Source organism: Chiloscyllium plagiosum, unplaced genomic scaffold (assembly GCF_037043375.1).
Source record: "Chiloscyllium plagiosum isolate Xiang-an unplaced genomic scaffold, Cpla_swu_hap1 HiC_scaffold_3, whole genome shotgun sequence".
NCBI lineage: Eukaryota > Metazoa > Chordata > Chondrichthyes > Orectolobiformes > Hemiscylliidae > Chiloscyllium > Chiloscyllium plagiosum.
This window is the reverse complement of record NW_028270141.1, coordinates 39,262,893-39,282,490: the sequence shown is the minus strand read 5'-3', so window position 1 is coordinate 39,282,490 and position 19,598 is coordinate 39,262,893. Positions and strand designations below refer to the sequence as shown.

At 40.1% G+C, this 19,598-nt stretch overlaps 1 pseudogene; it reads left to right on the top strand.

Moving 5' to 3' along the window:
• Window positions 1-2,544: 2,544 nt before the first annotated feature.
• Window positions 2,545-11,998, top strand: LOC122548632 (serine/threonine-protein kinase PDIK1L pseudogene; annotated as a pseudogene).
• The last annotated feature ends 7,600 nt before the right edge of the window (window positions 11,999-19,598 follow it).

The window sequence follows — 19,598 nt, the reverse complement described above, 5'->3', positions numbered from 1 at the left end:
GAGTTATTTTGGAAACTTAGAGGGGGGAATGGTATAATTCCATCACATCATTAAAGCACTTTAAATTTTGTATGAGACACTTGCACCCTACAGGAAAGTACAGGTCTGATTGTTGCAGTAGTCAGATTAGAAAGGATTGTTCATTTTACAATTCTGTGTGCTGCACAAAGGAACACTTGCTATTGATGTACCAGAAGAGAAGTACAAAAAGGAACACAACCATCTACTGTTCAAAGTGAGGAAGAAGGCAAATTTGAGCTTTTTAACGCAGATATCATGATTCAGATGGCCTGGTGTTTCTCTGAACTTTGTCAAGGCTTGCTAAAGGAAGACAACAGCAGGTAGTAAAAATGTGCAGGAGTTTCAGGGCACTCCAGGAAGATGGGTGGCTTATTAAGGGGAAAGAAATCAAATAATAATGACACTAGTCACCAACTGAAATACCACTTTCTGTTTGTCTAACTTGAGCTGTTGAGATCAGTGATTGCAGCGAAATATGAGAAATTAATATGCTGTGAACAAATCAATGGCAGCAGTACTAGCTGAGATAAGCATTGTAGAAAGATGAGGAAGAATGAGACTAACAAAATATCTTGAGTTTACAAAAGTATGATTGTTTGAATAGCCTCCTTCTTTGCTGCAAGTTTCAATTTGAGGGTTTTGGCCCTACCATTCCAAACTCCATTATTAAGACAGACTAATTGATTGATTAATCAGATCATTGACTGAGACTTGGAGTGCTCAGACATTTCATAATTGTACCACACACAATCAGCCTTCATGATATGCAAGCTCAGAACCAAAGACATAGAGCTTGTCTCTCAATATATCATTGTCACAAAAGGATTTAGTGCTGTTGTCCAATAATAAGCTGCATTAGTTAGGTGGTGTGTAGAATGTTTTATAATGCTGCTGCTGAAGACGTACAAGAGGATTGCCTCTCAGACAATTGTAAGGACAGTTTGATATTTCCTCCCTTTTTCCAGCTACGACCATGACAGCCCCATTTCTAGTCTGTGTCCTTCCCTCCTGACCAAATGGAGACCACAAACCCAGTGTGTCCAAAAACTTCATAGCACCTCATTTTATAAAACTCTCTGCACTGGTTCATCAGATCAGTCACTAGTCTCAGTAACCATTCCTTTCACCACTGGTGCGCAGTAACTGCAGTGTCTAACTAGAACAATGGTTCTCAAACTTCTGGGTTGACAGATCACTTCTAAATTGATTATTTGTCACAAATTCTAACTATAAAGACTCAATGTGATAGCATAGTATGTAAAGACAAATTTAATAATGTCTTTAAGAAAATGATAATTACAAAGAGTAACATTTTGAGAACTGTCTCATCGGTGTAAGCAGTGAGGAGGCAGATTGGATAACGCTAATGTATGTGTAACTCCACTAACAATCTAGTTTTTGCCAAATGAAGTAAATTCTATGTGATTAAAGATGGTCTGTTAATACCATAAATAGCCAATCAGTTCTTAGATTATACCAGCTACAAATAACTTTTGACAAATCTTTGTAACAGTGGTCTGACCTTGCTCAACAGCTCAAGGCAGGTTCTTATTTAAATTTAAATAAAATTTCCAAAAACACGAGTTTTATTCTCTCCAATTCTGTTGCCAAATCGGACATTCTCTGGAATATTATTCAGACCTGTACTAATCCAGTGCAACTTTTTCTGTAGCAAAAATAGAAAACACTGGAGAAACTCCGCAAGTCTGGCACCATCTGTGGAGAGAAAGCAGCGTTAACGTTTTGAGTCCAGTTAACACTTCAACACAACTGAAAAAGCATGGTACTTGAAGAGTGCTGAAAAAGAATCCCAGCAGACTGAAATTGTTAACTGTTTCTCTCTGCACAGATGCTGTCAGAGCTGCTGAGTTTCTCCAGCATTCACGGTTTTTGTTTTTTCAATAAAAATTCTTTGCTTTTATTTCTGGCCGAGAACATTCACGTTGAAGTCGCAGATTGTTGAAAAAGTACATTCAGGTTTCCTTGTGGATTTGAACCATGGACACCCTGGCAAGTACACTATCACTGCACCAACAAACACCCTCTGGCTTAGTGGTAATGTTTTGGCTCTCCTTTCAGTGGGAAACAGTTAATAGAACTGGTTCCTAACCAATCAGAAATGAGTTTGTATTATTGGAGTCGTTCTGCCCTAAGACAATGAGCGCCAGGTGAAACATTTTTAAGTGAGGGAAAATTTTAACAAAATTGCAAAATGGAAGAGCGGGTATCTTGACAGTGAGCGGAAAATGGTTGTTAAGAGTTGGGGGGTATTTTAAAAATATAACGTGCATTTGATGTTACCTTCCCATGGCTATTAGTCACGTTATTTTGTTGAGGTATTTAACCCATCGTTTGTTCCTAGAAACAGATAGCTTCCTCACAAATACTTGGGTGATAGAAGGTTTAATTTCAAGCCATGGTTTCATTTTTCGAGAATAAATTCTTCATTTAGCGGCGGAATTTCCGGATTAATGCGGTAGGGTTTCAGGAGTTGGCGGTGGCTGGGTGGAGAGCCAGGCTGAGATGGAGAAACTATGCCACTATGAGATTGTTGGGGAACTCGGCCGAGGGAGTTACGGAACTGTGTACGAAGCAAGACACTGCAAGAGCCAAGTTAAAGTCGCCTTGAAAAAAGTGCTGTGTGGCTCTCCTGAATCTTCGGAACTGGCTCTGCAGGAGTTCTGGGCGCTGAGCAGGGTGAAGAAGAGACACCAGAACGTGATCTGGCTCCATGAGTGCATCCTGCAAAAGGAGCAGGTCATCCAGAAGATCAGGAAGGAATCTCCGGAATCAGACAGCCACTTGCTCCTCATCGAGACTTGCCTTAAGGGGAAGTGTTGCTTCGACCCTGGAACCACCCCCCTCTTGTGGTTTGTGATGGAGTTCTGTGATGGGGGCAATCTGAATGACTACTTGCTGAGCAGAGACGCTGACCGAAGGCTGAACAGTCACTTCATACAGCAGCTCGCTGCTGCTGTGGTGTTCCTGCATCTCAATCAGATCATTCATAGAGACCTCAAACCAGACAATGTCCTAATTGTTAACACTCCAACCGGACCCCTCTTAAAGGTGAGGAGTGAAGTTATTATTCCTTTACGCTAGAGGGTAATTAGAGGAATTGTTGGCACTTCCGTTATGGAGAAAGTGAGGACTGCAGATGCTGGAGAGTCAGTAGAAAAGTGTGGTGCTGGAAGAGCGCAGCAGGTCAGGCAGCATCCGAGGAGCAGGAGAGTGGATGTTTCAGGCATAAGCCCTTTGGGAATGTTATGGTGACTTTGGCCCACTGTCTGCAAAGGTTCTGATACCTGGTACCAATTGTCTCTGTGCCCATATTCCTGCAGACTGCCTTCTATCCAATACCCTTTTGAATGCCTTTACCTCATTTTGTGACTTTAGGATGACAGTGCTGCGTCCAGTTTTGTTTGTCGTTTATGTAAATAAATTTAGATGAGAATATTGAAGGCATGGTTAGTAAGTTTGCAGATGACATCAAAATTGGTGGTCTAGTGGACAGCGAAGAAGGTTATTTAAGATTATGATGAAATTTTGATCAGTTTGGCTGAGGAATGGCAAATGGATTTTAACTTGGATAAATGTGAAGGATTGTATTTTGCGAAAACAAGAGGACAGGATTTAATAGTTAATGGTAGGGCCCTTGATAGTGTTCTAGAACAGACCTAGAGGTACAAGTACATAATTCTTTTGAAGTTTATTTCTCACAAATAAGGTGGTTAGCATGCCTGCTGTCACTGTTCACTCCTTTCGATAACATGATATCCCAATTCCTGTAAATGTTGTCCAGGATGTTTGTAAGATCTCTTCTGTCGTACTGTACTGTGTATAGTTTTGGTTGCCTGTTTAGAGTAAGGACATCATTAAACTGGAGATGGTTCAGGAAAGACTTATCTGGTTGTCACTGGAATGGAGGGTTTTTTAATAAGGAGAGCCTTTTTCCATTGGAGTGTAGGTGGTTGAAAGGTGACCTTTGTAAAGCTCTAAAATCATGAAGGGTATAGATAGTGAAGACAGGTGCCTTTTCCTTAGGGTGGGGAATTTCAAGACTAGGGGACACATTTTTAAAGCGAGAGGACAAAGACTTTGGGGGCAATTTTGTTTTGGTGTGTGGAATGACCTTTTAGAGGGGGTAGTGGATGTGGGTACAGTTAAAATGGTCAAAAGACATTTGGATAAGTACATAAGAAATATTTGGAGAGTTATGAGCCAATCATAAGCAGGTGGGATTATGGTTGGCATGGACTGGCTGGACTGAAGAATCTGTTTCTGGACTCTGACAAAGTGCTTCACCGCTGATAAAGTGTAATCACAATTTTATGAAAGATACCAATTTGTGTCAAACAGGCTCTGAGATAGACAAGAACATCAGAATGACTAAGCAATCTGTTTTCCATGTTGAAGTATCAATATTGTTGAGATCTCTACTTCATGTAAGACCTTAACAAATAGGAGCAGGAGTTTTCCATTTGGTTTCTCGAGTCGTCTGTTTCACTATTCAGTAGGATTATAGCTGATCTGATATTTCTCACCACTTTTCTGCTCTTTCCCCATAACCCTTGATGCCCCTACTGATCAAGAATCTACATGTATCAGCCTTCAATGTGCACAAAGACTGTATGGCAAAGAGACTAAAGTCTCTCAATCCCGAAAGAAGAAATACCTCCCCATCTCAGTCCCAAATTGGTGCCCCTTTTTTATTTTGAGACTCAACCCCCCTGATCCTAGGTTGCCCCAAGAAGGGAACCATCCTCCAACTCTACCCTGTCAAGCTCATTGAAACAAAGATTCTTAATGAGATCACCTTTCTTTTTAACTCCAGTGAGTCTGAACTTCTTCAGCCTTTGTTCCAAAAGATAACCTGTCCATACTAGGAATCATCCTGGTGAACCTCCTTTTTGAGTTGACTCCAGTTAAATTATACCTTTTCTCTTGCAACTAATGCAGCAGGATCTTTTGCATCTGGTACTCAGTGTGGTGACTGAATCTTAAAATGCAGTTGCACAGTCCAGAGTTTATGCATCATCTTTTGTAAATGGGCTTGAACCTATGACCTTGATCAATGTACAAACTAAGTAATTTTCTTTCTGGGGATTCACTCTAACTTTAAGGACCCAGACACTGTAACCTACTGACTCCATTACCTATTATTCATTCAGACCTCAGCTACTGATTAGAATCTAATTTTCCCATTAGAAAGAAGCCTTGCAATCTTTGAACCTGAAATGTAATTCTTTCTTCACCCTGGAAAAAATAGCCTGACCTCATGAAATTATCTGTTTAAAATGCAGCCATCACCATTTGAAATTCTTCTGATCAGTTGGTAGTGCACAATCCTGCTCCATTGTAGGTCCACACCTATTCTGAAAGGCCCATATTCACTCTTGAATTCCTTTTACCCCACTTCCCCACACCTTTGTTTTAAATGTACATTTTAATCTGAATTGTTGCAGAATAAGCTGGAAAATATCCTGTCCCTGATATATGCTTACTCTGGCACAAACATTTCAGTTCACACTTCTTGAAAAAAAAATTTACTCAGACCAGATCTGACCATCATTCCTCTTAATATATTTGCAAGCCTTGTCAAGTTAGTACAACTTAAACATTCAAAGTCTTTTCATAATTTTAAAAAGTGAGCTATTGCAAAACATTAAGCTGAGTAGATTTTACAGTGTGGATCTAATTGAAAAGTTATTAATGGCAATATTTAAATGATAAAATTTAGAAGGAAATCACAAGCTGGTTGAACAGCTGAGACATGGACCCTGACTTTTAATATTGGCTGTAACAGCGTCTTAAATTGACTGACTGTAGCAGATATAATTTTTTTTTAAAAGTCATCTTTACACAAGTGTCATAGCTTACAGACTGAGTAAGTAGTTGAACCAGGATCCTGCATTTGCATCCAAGCTCGTGGATACAAAGTTCAGTTTATGTGCAGGTGCTCCGGGAATGTTTTTGATTCCCGGAGAACAGCATCTTGAGGGGCTAAGAGATGAAAGTGAACTGGGCTCAGATGAGATTAAAGTATGAGAACAAAAATGAAAAATTGCAAAGGTGGAGGGCTGAGTGATTGATTTAAAACCTGAAGCAGAATAATACGACTGTGTAAAACCTAGGATGCTGTTGTGCAAAGAGGCCACAAATCAGAGTTTCCATATTTAAAAAATCTCTGGATATCAATTTAGTGTGGAGGGTTGACCTCTGCAGGAGAGAGGCTAGGTTTGAGAGGGGGAGAATGGGATTGTTTTTGTTAAGATGGGATCATTGCAACACTCCTATTACCATAATTTCAGGGGATTAACCCTGGCTCTGTGAAGAGTGCAGGAGGGCATTCTAGAAAGCCGTAACAGGAATACCTGAAAATAAGACTTCAACCCAGTGAAGCCACCAAACAGGATTACTTGCATGCCAAACAGCATAAGCAGCAAGTGACAGCTATAGATCCCACGACTGATGGATCATCTCTTAGCTCTGCAGTCCTACCACACATACCGTCAAGAATGGTAGTGGACAATTAAACAAGCCCATGGAGAAGAAAGGCCCACAAACAACCCCATCAATAATAGAGCCCCACACATCTGTGCAGAATGTAAGACAGAAGTATTCACAGCAATCTTCAGCCAGTAGTGCTGACTGGATGATCCATCTCAGCCTCTTCAATGGTCCTCAGCATCACAAACTAATCTTCAGCTAATTTGATTCACTCAGTGATATCAAGAAATGGTTTGAGGCACTGGCAAGTGCAAAGACTGTGGACCCTGAAATATTCTGGCAATATTTATGGAAGAGTTGTGCTCCAGAACTTACCACTCCACTAGTCAAGCTCTTCTAGTAGTTATAACACTAGCATCTACCCAACCAATGAGGAAAATTTGCCCTGGTGTAGCTTGTACACAAAGCAGGACAAATCCAACCCAGCCAATTACCATCCCATCAGTTTACTTTCAATCATCAAAATGATGGAAGCTGGCCTCCCCAATGCTATCAAACAGCACCTGCTCATTAACTGACCTCATTATGGCCTTGATTCAAACATGGACAAAACAGCTGAATTCCAGAGGTGAGAGTGACAGTCAAATGCAGCCTTGATGTCAAGTACTGTCAGCAGAAACCCTAGCAATACTGGAATCCATGGGAATTGGGTGAAACTCTCTGGTTGGAGTCATATCTGCCACTTTGGAAAGTTGTTGCAGTCATTGGGGGTTCAGTCATCTCCGCTCTAGGACATCTCTGCAGTAGTTCATCAGGATGATGTCCTAAACCCAACCACTGACATTGCCTCCATAATAAGGTTGGAAGTGGGGATGTTCACACATGATTGCGCAATGTTTCAGCACCACTTGTGACGACTCCAATATTGAAACAGTCAGTGTTCAAATGCAACAAGGTCTGGACCATATCCAGGCTTGGGCGGAGAAACAGCAAGTAACAACTATGGTGCACAAATGTCAGGCAGTGACCACGTCCAATAAGAATTAATCTACCTACTGTCCCTTTTGCAATTCAATAGTATTTCCAACATTGAATACCCCACAATCCTGGGGTTTACCATTGACCAAAAACTCAAATGGACTCACCACATGAATGGTCTCTACGAGGGTAGGTCAGAGGGTACGAAAACTGTGGCAAATGTCTCCCCATAGCCTGTCCACATCTACAAGGCATGAATCAGGAGTGTGATGGAAAGATTCCCATTGCCTGGAAGTATGCAGCTGCAGCAACACCAAGCTTAACATACCCAGGACAAAGCAGCCAATTTGATTTGGCACCACATCCATTCTCTCCATTGCTAACGCTCAGCAGCAGTCTGTATTATCTACAAGATGCACTGCAGAAATTCACCAAAAGTCTTTAGGTAGCACCTTCCATCTAGAAGGTCTTGGGCAGTGGATATAGGGGAATGCCACCTCTTGTAAGTTCCCCTCCAAGCCATTTGCCATCTTGACTTAAAACATACCACTGTTCATCTAATGTTACTGGGTCAAAATCCTGGAATTCCCTCCCTTAGGGCAGGTGGACTGTAACATTTCAAGAAAACCGCTCAGCACCACCACCTTCTCAAGAGCAACTCGGGATGGGTAACAAATCTTGGCCAGCTAGCAGCATCCACGTCCCATAAGTTGTCAATAAAACATTCTTTAATATAGGCAACTGTTCAAGTAGCTGCCTCCAGTGCAGTAATATTTCCGATTCCATTATCTCCCCTCTATCTGCTTTTTCCTAGCTTAGCAATGGACATCAAACACTCAATACCAGCCAAAAAATTGACAATGGTAATACTGCATGATAAACAATTTTTGGCAGGACATGCAAGGGAACTAAAGAATTACAAACTTCTAATTATAAATGCTGAGGGTTGCCAGCTGTTCTTTTTTTTTTTACTTTGATTTTCAGCTTCTGTGATTTTTTTTTTGTAGCTGACCGAATCAGTGCTGCTTTTCATTCAAATGTGGGAGATTAGACAGACTAACACCACTTCAATGTTGTCATTGCTGTAAACACCATCTCCTAGTTAGTTCTCAACCACTTTTTGAAAAGAGAATTTAACTTTCTGATTTGGTACTTAACAATTGAGTCTGAAATTCATTCATTGAGTTAATGACTTGAAGCAGACAGTGCAACAGTATTTAAAACTGGGGTAGATGGGTGGTGGAAAGAATAAAGGGGTGTAGGAACCAAGCAATTAATATATTAACACTGTTGTCATAGGAAGTTAAACACCAATATGGACATGCTATTTCTGTCCTATAATTGCATGTTCCTCCTCAATTTTTGCTTCTCTTGTCCATAATGTGAAATCTACTGGCTTAAATCACAGGCCCATCTGCTAAAATCCTGGTTTAATTAACCATCTGATTATATTCAAATGGTCAAGAGCAATGAATGTTACAAATCTTCTCTTTTTAAGATAAACAATCAAATGCTCATGGATCCCACAGAGATCCCCATTTCCCAACTCTTGGTATCTGGTCAGTAGTTTACTCTCCAACATGCAAATGTGAAAAAAAAGCTTTTGAGAAAATTGTTCATTAAGCATGAACAGCATGGTAATTAATCAGTGAGAAAGTTTGCTTCAGTGTGTCCTCTGCTCACTTCTTGTATTCCAGGTGGCTGATTTTGGCTTGAGTAAACTGTGCCAGAATAAAGGCAGTGTGAATCAACGGCAAATGTCAACAGCATGTGGCTCTGATTTCTACATGGCACCAGAACTCTGGGAGGGGCAGTACTCTGCTAAAGTTGACATCTTTGCCCTTGGGATCATGTTCTGGGCCATAATTGAGAGAATCACATTTCGAGATGCTGAAGTCAAAAAGGAGCTGCTGGGTGAGTGAATATCCACCATCTGTTGGTTGGGTGGGGTGTTGTTACTGGGTGTCAGAATTCTTCAAACGCCCCTCTGATAGCAAAAGTGACACGTTGAGCCTTCAAATATTGCCTTCCATCACAAGTAAGCTGTTTATCTACGTGGAACAGACCTCAAAATGAGCACCACTGGACCAACAAGGTTGTGACTTATACAGTGGCTTTAAAATAAAATGGCCCAAAAAATTCATGAAGTAACATAAAATAAAATTTTCTGGATCCTTTTAAGGAGACATTGAGCTAGGTGGATTTTGGGGAGAGGGAGACCTGGAAAGGCTTGGATGAATTTCCAGAGCCTGAGGCCTAGGCAACTGCAGACAGTGATGGAGTGATTTTTAAAATTGGAGTTGCTTTAGAGGCTGCAACTGGATGAATGCAGATTTCCTACAGAGTTAGTGTTATAGAAGGTTATGCAGATGTGGAGAGACAGTGTCCTGGAAGAATTTGATGTTAAACCAGGAGACGAGCTAAGTCTGTGAGCATAGGGGTGATGAGTGACTGGATGTGAATTAGAACATGCATAGCAGACTTTTGGATAATGACGTTTGTAGAGGATAGAACATTATTGATGACCAGGAGTGTGCTAGAACAGTCAAATTTCCCTAAAATGTAGGGATGATGGGTTCCAGTGTTGGGAAATAGGTTCTAGTGATTGGCTAAAATCAGAAGCTTATCTCTAGGTCAAGTATGATACTTAAGTTGGAAATATTCTGTTTGTCACCTTCTCCTGGAAAGGATGGAGTTGGTTAAATGGACTGAGAAAAGTTGTGCTTTCTCTATAATTGGAGGAAACTTCTCATTCACAGTGGATGGTACAAGCAGTTTAGTGATGAGAGGTGCTGGTGATGAACGTAGTGTCATCAAATTGCATGTGGAATCTGATGCTGTGGATCTTTGCATCATGTAGGTAATCTCTGAGCAATTGGCCTTTGCAGATTTAGGTGTTACAAGCCAGACACTGAACTTCATTGTTTCTGCATTAAAGTACACAGTAAAGCAGTAAAATAAAAATAAAAATGGAATGACACTAAAACAAATTGCTAGAGAAACTCAATAGGTTGGGCAGCATCTGTGATGAAAGTTTGATGTTGTTTGAGTTTAGTGACCCTCCTTCAAAAGAGAGAAGGGCCACTTGATTCAAAATGCTAACTTTTTTTTTCAGATTTCTTTTTCTAGCATCCACAGTTGTATTTTAGTGTAATATTTGAGACTGACACTTGTATCTCTCCACAGGTGCTACCAGACCTGAATATTTGTTTTGTTGTTTCAGACCTAACACTGCCTTAGAAATGTGATGCATTTTTCTCGCTACTCTGTTATGACGGAGGTGCTGAAAGGTCCTATCTCAACACCTGCATTCTCCATTGCCCCCCAGTCCAGCTCCTAAAGAAAAATGTTTTGATCTTACCCACTTTTTCAGTCAGGTTGATTTTCAATTGGAGGCTTTTTTTAAAAAAAAAACTTTTTAGACTTTGTTTACTTAACTAAAAATTTTCTTTTTCAAGTGCTGATTTCAGGTTAGACTTTTGAACATGATTGGAATGTAAAATCAGTGACAATTGACTGTTGCACAAATCCTCACCCAATTCAATGAAAGGACATGCTGTTAGACCACATCTTTAAGTGCCAGTTGTACACCCCAGGCAGGAACTTCACAACCTGCCTTGATTATTGTCCAGGTGAGCAATAATGCATTGTTCTCACTCATGAATATTGAATCTTAACCTCATGAATAAAGGAATTGGAACACCCAAATATTCAAGTTACTCAATGTGATCTAAAACCAATATTTAATTTCACTGCAGTAACCTTCCATCAGATTACAGCAAAATGTGAACCATTCCAGCTTCACAAAGAAAGGAAGGGGATTCATCCATAATTAGCCTGTAAACTTTTCTCCCCCATTCACTATAATTTTGCACTTTGCCACTTTTCCCTCTGTCCAATTTTGGATGTTGTCCGTCTGGCCTGATCTTTCCTAATGTCTCACTTTCTATTGTCTAACCAAGATTCTGGTATTTTTCCAGTGGTTGTACTTGCTCAGTTTCAAGAAAGGGAATAGGATAACTGAAATGTTGAAATTTTTAAGGGGTGTTGGGTGGTATCCGAACCTTCTAATGTGGGATGTTTGGGTTTGCTTTTGCAGGTATATATCTTTCTCAGGGGCATGAATTGGTCCCTGTGGGAAAGGCATTAGTGGAAAACCCCAGCCTGGCGCTTCCAATTCCTTTGAATAGTAAAAGGACTATGAATAAAGATATCAAGAAACTTCTAAGGGACATGCTGGCATTTAACCCACAAGAACGGCCAGATGCCTTCAGCCTACAGGAACAAGTTGAGTATGTCTTCAGGAACAAGATGATTCTCCCCTGAACCACCCACAAACTTCTCCTTGTTGATCTATGGGAAGATTTGAATGAATGTGAACTTATCCACAGAGCTGACACTGGCCTAGTTTTTAGATATTATGCTGGATGCTTATTAATGTAAAGACTTGGGCTTGTGCATAGAATTGATGTGTATTGAGTTGAGGTGTACATATTCAGTACAGGTTACAGTTCATGTCTCAAAAGCAACTTTTCAAATATTTGTAAGAAATAAAGGACCGAATCAGTTTTATTTTGGACTATGAATAACTTTGTGGTGAGTGGGTATGGCTGTTTGGCTTCTTGTGTATTTGCACACTCTTCAATAATTATACTTTAGCTACTGGCTACCCACTAAGCAAAGGTAATTTTCTTTTAATGACCTATTGCTTATTATACGTCAGGATAATACTGTACTTCACTAGGTTGATAAACTAATCTATATAATGGATTGTCTCCATTCAAACTGAGATCAGTCTCAGGACTGAGATCTGAACAAAGGTAGTGACCTTTGTTCAGATTGGTACCACTTTCATCTTCCCAGTTCTCAGATGGATAGTTAGTTGATTTTTAAATCTTTATGGTGTATGTACCAAGACTTGTCACTCTGGTCTGATTTTGTTGATCTGTCTTGTAATGTTTTTATCAACTTGTCCAGACTTATGACACATCTTTGAACCAGGTGGGACTTGAACCCAGGCCTCTTGGCTCAGAGGTAAGGTCACTAGCACCACATCACAAGAGTCCAGTTCTGCCTTGTAACCTGGAGTAAATGGTACTATGCCAGGGATTGTATGCTAATACCTGACTTTCATTTCCTTAATGTTTTGGGACACTGCTTTGACTTTGGATCCCTCTTCTTTTTTACCTGTTGGTAGACTGTGAATTTTCTCTCTTGATTGGAAATGTGCAATTTATTTTTGTTGTTTGTTGTAAATCTGAATTTTGAGAATCTTGTCCTGGAATTTTCCAGGACTACTTACTTTTATTTTTGTCTCCTGGGATGGGGTTTTTTTAAAAAAAAAAAAAAAGTGCTCTCAATCTGTGCTGGATTCCAGGTTTGTTGGGAGACCATTGCAGTCTGTTTGGTTTCAGTAGAACTCCTATTTACATGCAATAATGTTTTGGGTGCTGTCTGAGGCTTATTGTCTATATTATGTATGAGTTATACTAGGTCTTTAGGCAATTGGACACGTTAATAATTTCTGTTTGTCTACCTATGACTTTTCTGAACCTGATGTTGAAATGTCAACCTTTTACCTCAAACAGGTATCCTGCAACTAGACCACAGGATAATACCCTATCACACAAAACTCTACTCTGCTGTCAGTCTTTTAACAAAAACACCATAACTACTGAGACTGCAATAAACTTCCTGAACTGCCATAGACCAGTGCCATAACCTTTATGCAGGACTGGGATACAGTGGTCTGTACATTGAAATAATTTTAACAAATCCTAAGACTAGTGTATCTGTATCTGAAAAAGCTTCAACTTCCCCTTTTTATTTACACAAACTCCTAAGAGACAAGGGGTGGTCAGTGATTGAATAGAAAGATAGTGATGAAAAGGTTCTTATGATCTGATTTTGAGTTTGAATTTGTCCCTACCCATCTCTGTATAGAATAGATAAAGTAATAAAATCTCTCTCTCCTATCAATAGCAAGAGTTGAAACTGATGAAATGAAACCACCTAGCTTGATTTAACTTTTTTGCTATGGGTGAATCACTTGCAGAGATGAGTCAGTCTCTGCATCTATTACTAAAACAGTCCATCATCTCTGAAATTCATTCAAAAGGTTGGTAGCTGTTATGTTGACCAGCCCAGACTTGATGGACTGAAGAGCCCTTTTTGTGCTATAACTCTATGATAGCTGTTACAGGAGTAGTAGTAATGGACAACATAAATGAACTTCTGGGAAGCTCTGGTGAAAACATCATTCTGTAATTGTAAAACTATGAAGTATTACTTAATCTGTTAGCTAAATCCATCAAAGAAGCTCAACATCTTCCAGGAGAGTGCACCCAGCTTGACTGACCTCTTTATACTGTTTTGAAACTTTATTGCTGGAACAGCGCAGCAGGTCAGGCAGCATCCAGGGAACAGGAGATTCGACGTTTCGGGCACAGGCCCTTCTTCAGGAAAATGCCTTCCTTGAAGAAGCTCTACCTCACTTTCTTTTTGACCTCTTATACTACCTTGAGTATTCACTCCCTCCACCAGTGGTGTACAGTGGCAGTAAACATAAGCTGTTGGAGAAACTCTGCAGGCCGGGCAGCGTCTATGAAAATAGAAATTAACATTTCCAGATTGGTATGACTCTTCAGAACTGGAAAGGTGTCAGAAATTGCCTCTGTCAAAAGTATTTTAAAAAGGTATTTTGTCCATCCTAGTCCACTCCTGTCATTTCCTAATCCTATCTCACTCCCCATGATATCTTCCTATGCAATAGCAGGTGTAACAGTTGCCCATTCACCATCACCTCAGCAAGGCCCTAAATACACCATCTAGCTGAAACAATGTTTCACACATACTAATTTTGATCTAATCAAAATTGAGAGACACCAAATACTGACTGGAACACCTCCACTCTGTCCCTGACCTCCAGTTTTTTGCCATTTTCAATAAACTGTCCTGCTAACATTTAGAATTCCCTACAAGTGTGGAAACAGGCCCTTTTTGCCCAACAAGTCCACACTGGCCCTCCAAAGAGTAACCCACCCAGACTCATTCTCCTACCCTATTATTCTATATTTACCTCTGACTAATGCACCTAACCTACACATCCCTAAACACTATGGGCAATTTACCATGGCCAGTTCATCTAATTCGCACTTTTTTTTGGATTGCGGGTGGAAACAAGAACATCCAGAGGAAACTCACAGGGAGAATATGCAAACTCCACACATTTAGTGGCCTGAGGCTGGAATCGAACGTGGGTCCCTGGTGCCATGAGGCAGCAGTGCTAACCACTGAGCCTTTCTATTCTGAGCCTGGTGCAGTATTCCAAGTTCTAGGAACAACATTGTACTTTACAGCCTTAAATTCCCTGCACTGCAAAAAGAGGCTGTTTGGCACACTGAGTATGCACTGAACCTTCAAACAGCATCCCAGTAACTCCGCATTGGTTTTTACCCTGGTATTCCTCTTAATGTTCACATCAGTGGATACTACAAGGCAATTTTTTGGCTCTGCACATCTTTGGACCATCTGCAAGCCACATACCATCCTGATTTGGGAACTGTTTTAATATACTTTTATGGTAGACTAATAGTTCAGAAGATGTCACCTCCACACCACCTGGAGGCCAGTTGGGGTTGGACAATATTAGCTAGCCTACCTAGTGATACGCACATCCTGTGAAAGAATAAAGAAATGGAAAATTCTCTCTAAGAAGTACAGCACAAAGGTTTTCTTTCGAATGAGCTCTACAAATAAGTTTTAAATATATGTGGGACAGTTTATCATAGCCAAATACTCCAACAAACAAATTAAATGCCTGCATATTTAATAGAAATTCAATTTGGCTGCAAAAAGGTATTTAACATACTAAACAGTTATAGGTAATTTAGCTTAATGTGATAATACAGTAATGGGCCAGCAAACTCCAATGACAGATGTGTATTTTTTAAATACATGCCATCCCTTCCTGTCTGATGATACCCAGTTTAAAGAATACAAAGGTCAATTTCCCAATGGAGGATTAGAGTTTGCCCATCTATTTTCTGACAGTCCTGCCCTACTATTGTCCATATTTGTCACTTGGATCTATATAAGTTTTATATCTTGCACATCTGGATCTTTAGGTGTCAGGTTGCTCTGCTGTTATTTTAAGCACTATTAACAATTTGATATTGCTCTCACTTCAAAGAAATTCTGCATTGGGTCAAGCAAAGAACAAGCAGAGTTAGATTAGATTCCCTACAGTGTGGAAACAGGCCCTTCGGCCCAACAAGTCCACACCGACCCTCTGAAGAGCAACCCCCCCAGACCCATTCCCCTACATTTACATCGACTAATGCACCTAACACTACAGGCAATTTAGCATAGCCAATTCACCTAACGTGCACATCTTTGGACTGTGGGAGGAAACCGGAGCACCCAGAGGAAACCCACACAGACACAGGGAGAATGTGCAAACTCCACACAGACAGTTGCCCAAGGCTGGAATTGAACCCGGGTCCCTGGTGCTGTGAGGCCACAATGCTAACCACTGAGCCACCAGTTCATCACAATGGAACTCACCCAAATCACTACATTTCTTGGAATCAGTTTATGGGCTGAGAAAATGCAGGAAAAAGGGAAGAAGTATTTCAGGAACATACTTTCTAAAAACCTTTTTTTAATCTTAGACACGAGATAACATTGCAGAATTTCATCTGCTTTTGGCTCATTATTGAACGTTAAAGCGATCTCTGATTGCTTAAAAAGTGTCTTTGCTGACTGTGAAACCAATTAAGCACTCGTCTATTGAAGATCATCTATTGAAGATCATCTATTGAAGACCGCAGTGAACCAAGCTGGATGACCCCTTTACACAATGTGAGCCATTCTTATCAGCCCAGTAAGTCACTCAGTGATTCACTCTTCTCTGTAATGTGGTCATTCAAACTAAGCAATGGAAGTGAAAATTGCTGAAACTTTCTGGAAAGAATTTCACGAAATGCTTGCAACTCCTCAGCGAGAATCTCCACACAATCCACCTCCCACTAAGTGCATAATTCACACATAAAAGCTCTGATTTGTAATTTGTACTGGAGATTACAGTATGCAGCATCTTGCTTTTTTCTTTAAAGAAAGGATTCATTTTCTGCACCAGCTGATGCATTTTCCATATAGAAATTACTGCACAGTCGAAGGAACAGAACTGTGAAATGCTTTTTTTTTGCTTTCTGAGGCTGAAAAGATTTCTGCTCCTGTGAATACCGCTTATTTAATGGCTGATAGATTAATGATATTGAGCTCAGCAGTGGCCTGGTTAAGAGTGAGAAGTGCCATCAGAGCCACATCATGTAGAGTGAAAATGAATCAAGGTGTCTATAATATGTCTGGAGGTGGCAGAACAAGTGTTAATTTCCTCAAAATTTCTCCCATTCTATGTTATACCTGGTCAAAAATCTATTCCGATGCAGTGAAGAAATACATCCTCACTAAATTTGCAACTATCCCTTTAGGCAGAGTTGACCAAATGGGAAGACATAATTTTTGAACTGTAACTTTGTTTTTGGGCTTTCAGTATTCTGGCAAAGCCATCATTTATTGGCCATCTCTAGTTGCACCTGAAAATGTAGTGGTGAGCTGCCATCTGGAACTGCTACAATTGATCTGGTACAGGTACACCGACAGTGCTATTAGGGTGGTACCGGGGCCTGATCCAGTGACAAGTGAAGTAATGACAGTATTGTGCCAGGTGAGGAAGGCTGATGACTTGGACAGGAACTTGCTGGTCGTGATGTTCTGATGCACCTGCTGCCATCATTCTTCTGGGTAACACAGGTCAAAGCTAAACAAATGTTGCACATTATCTTAAATAAAATGTTTCAGTTGAACAGGATTTGCTTTAAGATTTTGGTCTACATCTTAAATATATTTTCTAAACAACCTGTTCGGGGATTTTATTATGCACCTCTGGAGCAGGTGGGACTGGAATCCAGGTCTCTGCTTAGATTTAGGGTCACTACCACTCTTCCCCCAAGATGTTTGATTTTCAGCTATTGCTGGAGAGCTTTAGTCTCCGTATAAAGACATTGGAGGCGTCTTAGAAGAGGTTTCCTAAATTGATACCTGAAATGAGTGGGTTGTCTTGAGAAAAGGTTGAACAGACTCGGCGTGTTTCCACTAGAACTTAGGAAAGTGAAGGGTGACTGTATTGAAGTGAATAAGATACTGAATGGTCTTTAAGAAGGTTTACATGGAAGGATATGTCGTCTTGTGGATCAGTCCAGAATCAGTGGCGCTGTTTAAAAATTAAGTGTACCCTTTTAATGCATATGGGCATTATTCCTCTTAAGGGTTTTTCAGCTTTGGAACTCCCTGCCTCACGGGGCATTGAATATTAAGGTGGAAGTAGATTCTCGTTAGTCAAGGGAATCAAAGGTTTGGGGATAGATGGGAATGTGGAGTTTGAAACATAAATAGATCAATTATCTTACTTAATGCCAGAATAGGATCTAGGGCTCCTTCTGCTCCAATTTTCATATATTCATATTTTAAGAAAGAAATCCATCAAAACAAAACATTCTGGGATTCAGTTCACCATCTGTCAGTGAAAAAGTCAATACTTAAATGTGAGATCAGCACAATGATCAACAGAATATGAGAAAAACTAAGTAAGGAAAGTTCCATGTCAGTTTCAGTAAGGGGAGGTGGCTCCACACAATGGGAGAGCAGTAGAGAGCCAAGACATGGAGCTATTGATAAGAGGCTTTCAGTGCCTCCAGTATGAATCTTTCACTGTTTCACAGTGGAAGCACTTTGCTGCCAATATGGCAGCTCATTCCCTCACCTCCAGCTTTTTTGTTGTTTTGTTTTGCAGTAAGTAAATTAATTCTGTGATGAATGACTTTCCCTTTGGAAAAATTGTACTGTAATAAGATAGTCCTAAGTGTACAGTTTGAGAAAAATTGTCTTGCTTGTAGCAAATGTGTGTATGTGTGTTATCTAATAAAAGATGTACCAAGTGTTCAGTCAAACTCTCATTGATCACCTGGGGCAGTTTTAGTAAAATATAATTAGATAATCAAACAGATCACCACGAATCTAATAGGCGGGCAGCAAGCTTGTGGAAAATGACCAATACTGAGAAAATAATAATTGAAGCAGCTAAAAACAAAGAACTAATAAGTCTTATGAGCAGCACTTAAATTTGGGAACTGTTAGTAGTGGGGCACCCCAGCACAGACAGAAGTCAGCCTATAGAGTAATTACTGTGTCAGAGATCATTAAGATCAGATGATCACTGCATATGTTAGCACCATTAATATTGTCAGTGTCTGCTGGAACCTGTGCGAAGTGAAAAAAGGGATTGGAGGATTGCTCAACTATTTCAAACCAAAATGAACACGTTTGGTAAAGTACTGCCAGCTTCATGAACAGAAAATGACATTTAAAAGTTCCCACTTTATTGAATTAAGTATGCAAAAGATTTTCAGAATTTCAAAATATGTAACTCAGCAATGTCTAATTTTTGCAGCTGAACTGCACTGGATGATCTTTCAATCTGAGAAGTCCATGACATTTTTTTCCCCAAAATGTGCTTCCATGTGATTTGTTGCAAAGATTGGCAGCACTCACAGCTGTTAAATCGTTTGAGAGTAGTTTCATTTGTAACAGCCTGCTGTTGCATTTGACTTTCCACATAAGCAAAGTCAATGAGTGAGCCTATCTGAATTTGTAGGCAAGACTTCAGCAGATCAATTCTACAGTTGCTACAGGGCTCGGGTGAGGAGTGGAAGTGGTGAGATTTAGGGTGGTCTTTGTCAGGGAAACAATTTTTTTTCAGGGGGGTGGGGGAGAAGAGGAGGAAGAGATGACAGGGAGGAGAAGGCAGTGATCAGATGGTAGTGTTTTTAGGTTTTAGAATCCTTTCAGTGGAGGAGATTGTCCTGATGGCGTGGGAAGGGATGTCATGCTGTTCTAGGCAATTTCTCTTCTGTATTTCACATAACTTTAGTCCAACAATTTTTCTACCACAATGGTGAAGCAATCCTACAAATACTACAACTGAGATAAAGAAATTAACCCTTTGAAATAAACATCCTTTACCATAATGTCAAGATTTGTTGAACTCATTACAAAAATAATTCACCCCTTTTTAATCAAGTAAATGA